At 34.6% G+C, this 9,987-nt stretch overlaps 1 protein-coding gene across 1 annotated transcript in view; it reads right to left on the reverse strand.

Annotated features, from left to right (window-relative positions):
- The window catches only part of LOC120779466 (respirasome Complex Assembly Factor 1-like), a 48,134-nt gene extending 40,121 nt beyond the window's left edge, over nucleotides 1–8,013 (reverse strand). The window contains exon 1 of the mRNA XM_040111729.1: nucleotides 7,739–8,013. The gene's annotated coding sequence lies outside the window, so the exon portion shown is untranslated. The remainder of the gene's footprint in view (nucleotides 1–7,738) is intronic.
- Between the last annotated feature and the right edge of the window lie 1,974 nt (nucleotides 8,014–9,987).

Consider the following 9,987-nt stretch of genomic DNA (forward strand, 5'->3'; position numbering starts at 1 on the left):
AATCTGAGAATCACGGGTACAAAACCATGTCGGCAATTGATGGAATGGCCCATATACAGAACATGCTCAAAATTTTATAGTGATTGGATTATGTGTCTCCAAACAATTTGGAAAGATGTAGTTTTGAGAAAAACGATTTTTAATATAAACCGATGAAGCTGATTGAACTGAGCTGCTGCACATTAGAAGGCCGTAACTCCAGAACTGTTTGAAAAATAGATTTACAATTTTTGTATATTACCATTTTTACGAACTTTGTAACACCCAGAAGGAAACGTGAGACCTTATAAAATATAGACATAAATGATCAGCGTGATGAGATGTGTTGATCCGTGTTGATTTCGTTATGAAATTTAGCACAGATTATTTTCTTTCCAGGAAACTGTTCATTTTTGGGAACTAGTGATAGTGGAGAACTATAGCATATAGCTGCCATACAAACTGAACAATCAGAAAGAAGAGCTTGTATGGATCTTTTATTTGACGAGATATCTTCACGAAATTTGGCCAACGCTAACGGTACAATCTTCGAACAAATTCTTGAGCTCGAATTACTATAGGTCAGTAGGATCGGTTCTGGTCCATTTTGTCTTCATTTTCTATTACAACTTCGGATAAGGGTTCGCCATTAGGGAACAAATTACACCTGCAAGAATAAAGAAGTTTATGTACCTTAGTACATATGTATTATCTAAAAAGAAACAAATCTGACTTACTTTTATAATGGACATTAACCAACCACCATGCGCGTTTAATAAAATGCCGTGCTATTAATATGCTAATCGATTTCTTATATTCTTCTATGGTTTTTCCAGCTTCAACTGCACATAGCTGTTTTCGAATAATATTCTGACGTTAGTATGATTTAAAAGTGTGGATTATTCTTTGATTTAAGGGCTGTAAAATGGACGTGGTGTTTGCAGACTGGAACTGGAGCCTGACATTGCTAAATTGTGAAAACTTAGGAGGAGCAGCGTTACCGACAATAAGAATAACACTTCGATTCCATTTTACTATTTTTTCATTAAATTCGGATAATATTTCAATCCGCAATTGCTGAGTCATCCAGGCTTTCGTATGTGAAAAATATTTTGTTGGTATTGTTTTATTTTAGAAACAACGGGGGTTTTCGGTTTTTCTATAACAAGCGCCTTTTTATATTCTCCGGTAGCATTACATAAAAAAAGAACTGTTAAATGAACTTTCTGAGTTTTGAATCCCCTTGTTTGGTCACATTTTCTCGAAAGCGTTGATGATGGTTGATATTAGTAGTCGAAAAAGTCTTTTTGTGTTTCTAATCAAACTTCAACTTATTTTTTTATATATTTATACACGAACTGATACAGCATTAATTGGTGGCTTGCGTGGCATTCATCCCTTTTTATACAAAAATTTCAAAATATAGCGAATTTTTCCATTATTTTCACTCATTTTTGAACAGCAGTAACTTTTTTTCAACTTACCAGAGTTTATTTTTTTTTGGTTAAATGAAGCTTAAAATCTCTCCTTTCCAACACTATATGGTATGACACAATGTGACTTATCTGCAGAACTACTTTCCCTATGAATTGTTTTTATAGTAATTCCGTATCGCTTCTGCCAACGCCATAACCAGCCAGGGTTTAGAGTAAAATCTTTGTTCATTTAAACAGCCAATTGTTTAGATTTTCTATGATCATAATTCTAGTGGTGATGGCTCCAGCAGATCTTACTTGATTAAACTAAATTAACACCGCTTTATCTATTTCCCATGATTTACCACTTCGGTGCTGTTGAGATTGCAGGTTATTAGTTTGGATTTTTTCCAATATTTATTTTTGTTTTCCATATTGTTATTTATGATCACACCAAATTAACAACTGATTTCTTAGTGTTGTTACATGTTCATGCGAAGATACATATAAAATACTATTTTTGAATCTGCCACTTTGGTGCAATTTTTGTAAAACATTTATGCGACAAAACTTTTGATGGACATTTCATTTTAGGAAAGTGGATTTTAATGCATTTATGCGTGAAAAGTATTTAAGCAGGATTCATTTAACCGTTAAAATTATTGTATTGATTATATGAGATTCTGAAATTGCCCAACTTCAAACTCATTAAACCGAGAAACGCAATTAAGCGCGGCGCATTTATCCGTGATATACTGTATATAGTTGAATAAAAATTGACTTCGTAACAGGTTGGCGAAAAATTCGTAGGCTGATATGAGATAATCATTTTGGGTGAAGCGACTTGTCTTTGTTACAAAAATTTTCCGATTTTTTTGAAAAAGTGTGGAAGAATGGGTCTTCCGAAGATCCAACAAAATTTAAAAAAATTAACTAATTAGTGAATTAAAAATTTTTGTCAAGATCAGAAAGATGCAAAATGACATACAATTATTGCTGGTCGAAAAATCGACCATTGGCTGTAAATGGGTTAATGGAGTGCTTAAAGTGTTGTTTCATAAAGGCAACGCACCGTGTCAAAAGTCAAGGTCAAAATTTCATGAATTGGACTTCGAATTGCTTCCGTATCCACCGTATTCTCCAGATCTGGCTCTCAATGACTATTTTATGTTCTCAGACACCAAAAGAATGAAGAGGTAATCACAGAAACTGATACTTATTTTGAGGCTTAAGGTAATTGTTTTATAAAAATGGTTTTGAAAGTTTTTTCATAAAATCAAATTTTAATTCAATAAAACATGTTCTATGTTAGCCTACGAACTTTTCAACTTTTTATGATAAAACTAAATCTGCTGTTCAGAACAATGGCTGCAACGGCATATCAAGACAAAAAAATATTCTTTCTATTTTTGCTTTTATGCTTTGCTTTGTTATACCACTTTCTTAGCGTTTGCGCCAGTTTCAAAAAATACCCGACGCAAGGGTGGTAGCGATAGAATTAGCGTTGGTGTTAGTGGTGGCGGTATCCCGTACCAAACGTTGCTGGGGTAGTATGAGCGATTCCATGACATCACTTTAATTTTTTTTGCAGCTTTCGTTGTAGTAGTCAACGACTGTAGTGCCAATGTATCATCTATTGCGACGTTGGTATTGGTGGTCGTAGATTTTTTGCCAGAGGTAATGGCGGCAGCTACTTTGTTGTATACTAACATACATATAGGATGGGTGGATAGTGATGGGGATTATTTTTCATTTCCTAAAATTTTCTACTGCTTCTCTACGTTTTCTGCTGCTGCTCTTGCTGCTTCTGTTAATGGTTTGTCCCGTTATTGATAACATGCGCAGCGTGTGACAGAATACGCTGGGGTCTTGGTCGCAGCGCTGCTATTTGAATAGTACATTAGTAAGTATGAATGTTCGGCTGTGTGGAAGAGGGTGCCACCGAATTCTCATCAAAAATGGTGGGAGGTTTACGCGTGTTTGTAATGGTGTGCGTGTGTAAAGATGGTTGCTGAATGTTTATACATGTATGTATGTATACATATATTTTTTTCTAAATTTGAGAAAAAATGTCCGCTGACGGCCTTCTGGAAGATTTTTTGGAAATATCTATATGTTTATAAGAAGCTATCGCTTGCTTTTAATTATTTTTGTGTTTTGGACTAATAAAAATATCCAACCATTGTTTTGTATATTCAATCGAAGCAATATAACGAGGTACATTGTTATGGATGTTTCGAAATAACGAAGTTTAAGTTCATCCTTTGAGTATATTAGCATGGGAACTTTCACGACATTCAGACATTTATTCTGTGGCATTTCCTTGATATATCATATCCACATACATACATACTATGTATGTATGTATGTATATAGTTAAAACTTTAATAATTTGAAGAATTCTGTAGAGTTAGAATTAGTTACATAATGAACTTAGTTGTTGTCGTTATGCTGTTGAATACACATGCAGAGTTAATTTTGTTAAATTATTTGTATGCACCCTCCATCGCGTGCCGCTGTGCAAGCAATCCAGATCTCAGGTGAAACCTCCAAATCTGCAATAATGGCTGCAGTCTGTAAACTAGAAGGAAGCAACACAAAGAGCTTTATGTTTCTATTCAAACTTCTTCTAGTTAAATAAATATCTGTTGATCAAGATTTGCTACTTAGAAAGAGAAACCTTGGAAACTTGTAAGAGCATAATCTGTGAATATTCTTGTTTGTGAGTAACGAAGGTGAACTGATAAATACTTAGCCAATATTTTTTTTTACTTTGGAGAATGCAGAGGGTGAAGCAAAAGTTCGAAGCCTAATTCAACCAATTTGGTGGTGCGAGGTAAAGCAGGTGCGTTGTCATAGTGAAAGACAGTTTTTTACGCCAAATACAATGGCGGTTTGTCATCGAATCGGCTGAATAATTCCACGTAATAGAGGTTTTGTTTTTTTCCAAGTAGTGTGTAGTTCAATAAAAGCCGACCTTCGAATACGTAGATTCAACTGAAATTACAGTAGTCGACTACGATAATGAACTGCTCGGTAAGAACGTCCACGTACCGAGTGTGTTGCGCCTTTGTCTCGGTCGTCTGGTTATAAGTAGTACTATATACATACATATATTGTGATATAAGCGAGGTAAACTGTTTGGTACCATTTACATAGATTTTTCTTGGCAGCTCGATATAATTAAATTAATATAAGTGTCCTCTTGTAAACTTGCAAAGTTAATAAAGCCACTTTCTGTTTGTTTACATTTAGTATAGTTGTATCTTTGTCTTTCTTTTCCAGATTATCTTAATTTATAAGTTTTCTGCAAAACAATCAGACTTTATTTTTTGCACACTTCTTTCTTTTTCCTAGAAAACCTGAATTCAGGAAAATCATTTAGAGAAAAGCTTGATTAAAACTCTAGCCTCTTAATGTCAAAGCAAAACATTTTTTTTACGCTAAATTCGTTTATTTTTTATTCAACTTATTTCTCTTCAAGGGTGTTACACTGATTATAGAGACCCTTCAACTTTTCAATTCCATTTTTGTAGTACGATTTGTTCTGTGAACAGGAAATAGTCGCCAGGTCTGGAGAATGCGGAAGATGTGGAAACAATTCGAAGCCCTATTTAAAAATTTTTGCCATCGTTTTCACTAAGGTGTGACACGGTGAATTGTCTTGGTGGAACATCACTTTCTTTTCCTTCAAATGCGGCCGTGCAAAAGGTTCAATAACGTCACGCTAAAGTTGCTGTTGACGGTCCTTCTCCTTCAAGACAGTCAATAAAAATTATTCCAAGCGCATCCCAAAATATAGACGCCATAACCTTGTCAGCCGACTGCCGATTGGACTTCAGAGTGAAATTATGGAGGCATGTTTATTACGCTTGAACATCTCCAAACACTGTTCCGAGTCATCAACTTGCCGGTGTTTTTGGTCAAAAGTTAGTTCGCGAGGCACCCACTTTGCAAAGAGCTTTCTCTTACCCAAATATGGGGTGCATGTTCAGTTGATATCCTTACCTAGAGTGCCTGCTATCTCGATCAACTTCTCTTTATGCAATCCAAAATTGTTTTGTGCACTTTCTTGATGGTTTCGTTCGATGGCACAGTTTTCAATGCTTATTTTACCACGTCTTTAACTTACCAATCCAATATGGTTGATTTTCCTGGGGTAGTATCCATAAATTCGTCATCAAGCCAAGCTTTTGCTTCCACAGTATTTTTTCCTCTAAAAATTTTTATCCAATTATAAAAGTTGCTTAATTCAAAATGATAAAAAAAATTTACCTGTAAAGGGTATTATAGTTTCGGTGCAACCGAAGTTAACGTTTTCTTGATTTGTTATGAAAATGTTCTTCCTTTTATTTAATATGGTATTAAATAAGCGTCCTACACATAACCATCGTAATGTTAATAAGCATAGATCGAAAAGAAAATTGTAGCATTGTCCTGTTCGAATAATATATATTGTACTATACTAATTATCCGAAAAAGACAGCCGTCATGAAAAGCTCTTTATTTTTCATTCAAACCGCGTATTACCTCGAAGGATAAGCTCATTTAATTTAAGATTCAACAAATGCATTGCTCTTCGAAACATCATATTTACTTATATTTTTTTTTGCATGTAGATACATACATATATATTTCAGCTTTCAACAGGTTTGGTTATCCTAGCAGACCTCACAGACGGTGTCCTGTGTCCTCGCATACAAATTTACATTTACCTTATTTGGGGACGAGGCCGTGCCCACATTTTAAAAGTTTTTAACTGAAAATGCCCAGGAATAAACAAAATGATTGTACTCCATGGGGCGAGAGTATTAAGTTAATTAAATAAACAATTTAAATTGGATCAAATTGTCAATCTATACCAAAAATCGAATCCAACCCAAAGCCGTTTAGGAGCTGTTCAGTGACATACTCACAGCAGAAATATGCACATATTTGTATACATACGTAAATTGCCTTTTATATTTCCGGATTAGAAAACCAAATCAAATATTAGTCATCGAAAATTGCTTTACTGTTTTTCAAAATATTCACCGTTAAGATCTATACACTTTTGCATGCGTTTGAACCAATTTTCAAAGCACTTTTGCTACTCTGATTGAGGTATCTCCAAAACATGCCTTCTGAACACATCAACCGCCTTTTCTTGTGTTGAAAAAACGTTGAGCTCTTAGTTTATCTTTTACGTACGGGAATAAAAAGAAGTTATTCAGTGCCAAGTCAAGACTTTACGGTGGTTTGCTCATAAAATCGATGTGTGAAGTGCTTAAAAATGCAGTTGTTTCAGTCGATGAAAGCCCGAATTGTCGTGGTAAGAGTGATCCGTCTTCGGTCGGTTTTTCTGATTTCTTGAAAGTCAACTGGCAAACAAATAGTTAGTAACACTAAGTATTTCCTTTCTGCGTTGCTTTAGTGGTACGGTTGCGACATGTTCAGTTTTTCCAAAACTACTGCGTAGACGAACAGCTTTTGTTAGATTCGGCTAATTTTGAAACATTCAAACTGTCGACTGCTGTTTACTTTCGGGCTCATTCGTATAAATCCATAATTCATCATCTGTCACGATGTTTTAGACATGTTTCGAGGCACCATTGTCGTATTTTTTACATTTTTCTCGACCAATCGACACGATCCTTTTTTTGGGCGATTGACAAACTGTGTGAGAAATAATATATATAATATTAAGCAATATTGAATGAGTGCGACTAATGGCTATAGTTGTTTCAATCCCACGGTAGGTCACATGACGATCTTGCTATAACAGTTTGCGGACAGCATCATTAGTATCGGTAATAAGAACTGATTTTGAACGACCTTCCCTACCATCCATAAACACTGACCCTTGATGAAGCTTTATCGCCAAAAATTTAATTTAGATCAGCGAGGTACTGTTGCTGGGTTAGTCCACGTCAAAAGTTGTAAAAAATGTTCGCGAGACAATTCCATTTTTTGGCCGAGATGAATATTTTAAGTGACTGTAAACAACACAAATAGCGCTCTTATGTCAAAACGTTTTTAATATGTATAACATTTAAAATGTCAAGCTTTACGATAAAGTCGTCAGTTGCCAGAATAGCAACACTAGGGATGCCAAAACCCGAAATATAAAAGGCAACCTACGGAATAATTCTTTTCAGTAAAGCACAAAACATGTCACATTAATGAATTACAGAGTTTTATTTAACATTTGTCTGTTTATACTATCATTATAATACTTATTGAAGACAAAGTTCAAGCAGATTTGCATTGCTCGATAAAGTTTGCTCTGTGTGCTTATTGGTTTGACCTTGATTATATTTTATCAGCTATGCATAAGCTCTATAAATAAATTAAGTGAAATTTACCTGTCACTCTTGTCCGCTACTGATGGTCCTTTAGTTAGCATCCTTAATCGAATGTATGCATATATACATTCTGACACATACATACTTACATATATGCATGTAATTATTTCACATACAATTTCTAAACACTATCTAAATACTGTAACTATGTTGTTTATTACTTTAACTAATTAATTAAAATCGTTTTCTGAGATTGCCTATGAATAAACCGACTGGTTGTAGAATTTTTTTGGCACTGGATTTACCGAAGAATAAAGCAAGATGTGAACTTTTAAGCTGGGCGAACAAAAGTGAAATCAATCCAAGAATTATTCCCATTAGCAGCACACATTCAGCCAGCAACGCGCACGAGCACATCCCAAAAATATAATACTCACATATGCATGTGTTTACGCCATTATGCATACATACGTATGTACATATGTGTTATCACATATGACCCTAGCAGTGAAATGAACTTGTATCACAACCTTTCTGCCATATAAGCAAAAGAAAAGCATACAATTGCTATAATATGTATATACATATATAACATAGATATACCCATCAGACTGGTTCGACAAATTAATTTGAACGTTTGTTTGTCCGTTCGACAATTCGCTTTCTGAGAGTACTACTGTGCTAAAAGCAATTCTATTATGAGGGAGGATAAAAACCATGTCCTTCCCATGCTAGTAGTTAAAAGTTGTTTTTTGACAAATACTGCCCCTGAGTATATCGTTTAACACCTGACCAACTTAAAAAATTGGTTTACATCATCTTTGTAAAAATCTCTAATAAAATTGTCAAAGCGGACTTCGAACACAAAAAAGGGAAGGCCAATTTTAAACTAGTATACAGTCGAACTTCCATAACTCGAACTTCTTTAACTCGAATTTTCTCTAACTCGAACTAAATGGGTTGGCAGTAGCATTAACAGAGTAATTAACATATAAATTTCCTTCCGTAACTCGAACTTCCATAACTCGAAGTTCTCCATAACTCGAACGAAAATACATAATTATGACTTCTATAACTCGAAGTAATGTGCTTTTCTCTCATTCTACAACTCGCAGTATCCTGGCCTATAACTCCAAAGCCTGGATGACTGGCCAAAATTTTTTAAGAATGGGTTCTAAATTTGGATAAGCGCTTTCAAAGTACTGGCCGAAAAATTTTATTGTTTGTTGAAAATTGCCCAGCACATTCTAAAGACGTACAAAGCAAACTGAAAGCCATTGAACTGGCATTTTTTCCACCGAATATGACCTCTAAATTACAGCCGCTGGATCAGGGAGTAATTCAAAACTTGAAAGTTTTTTATCGTACCAGAATAGTAAAAGAAGCACTAAAGCGTATAGAGGCAAACGAAAAACAAGATATTAAACTTACGGATTGCATCAATCATGTAACAAAAGCTTGGGATATTGACGTCAAAAATCAAACCATAGCGAATTGCTTCAAAAAAGCTGGATTTGGTCAATACATACCTCTGAGTTTTTAAGTACTACTGATGAATATCGAAATGTAATTGAAGCTGATTACGAAGCATGGTTAAAAGCAAACAAAATAACTTGCAGTGCTACTCTTCAGGATTATATTGCAGTAGATAATGACCTTTGCACAACTGGCTTTCCTACAGATGCTGATATTGTTGAGAATTACTGCCCTGAATTAGATGATTCAATATTAAGCGGAACGGAGAGTGACGGCGAGGGATCGGTAGAAGAAACTATTCACCAGCCTCCAAATGCTTTCCGAACATTGAGTTTATATTTGCAAACAAATGACACTACAACTGATGAGCACTATACGGCTTTAAACAAATTAGAGTCATTTTTTACTGAAAATACAAAAAAAAAAGAAAATTTTCAGTCACTAATTTCTGAATACTTCACTTCACTGTAACTTATTACAGTTTTCTGTAATGTGTGTTTTAAACAACAAATACATATTCATCATTTAATATACTCTAAAGTAGCAATTGAGTTTCTTTAAAAAAAAAAATTTTTTCTATAACTCGAAGTCTCCCTAAGTCGAAGTGTTTTTTGGGATAATAGTGATTCGAGTTATGGAAGTTCGACTGTATTTCCAGACCGTTTTTATGTTTCTTTGTTGAGCATATACAACGCTTTATATTTATACACATACATACTTAGAGAGACTTACTATTATCATTGTAGTCATAAGGCAATGCCGAAAAAATAATGTAAATTTGGTGTCTTGCTTGGAGTTGCTAATTACTTTTCTAAATATTAATATGTTGTAGT

The sequence above is a fragment of the Bactrocera tryoni genome, unplaced genomic scaffold (genome assembly GCF_016617805.1).
Source record: "Bactrocera tryoni isolate S06 unplaced genomic scaffold, CSIRO_BtryS06_freeze2 scaffold_11, whole genome shotgun sequence".
In the NCBI taxonomy this organism is placed as follows: domain Eukaryota; kingdom Metazoa; phylum Arthropoda; class Insecta; order Diptera; family Tephritidae; genus Bactrocera; species Bactrocera tryoni.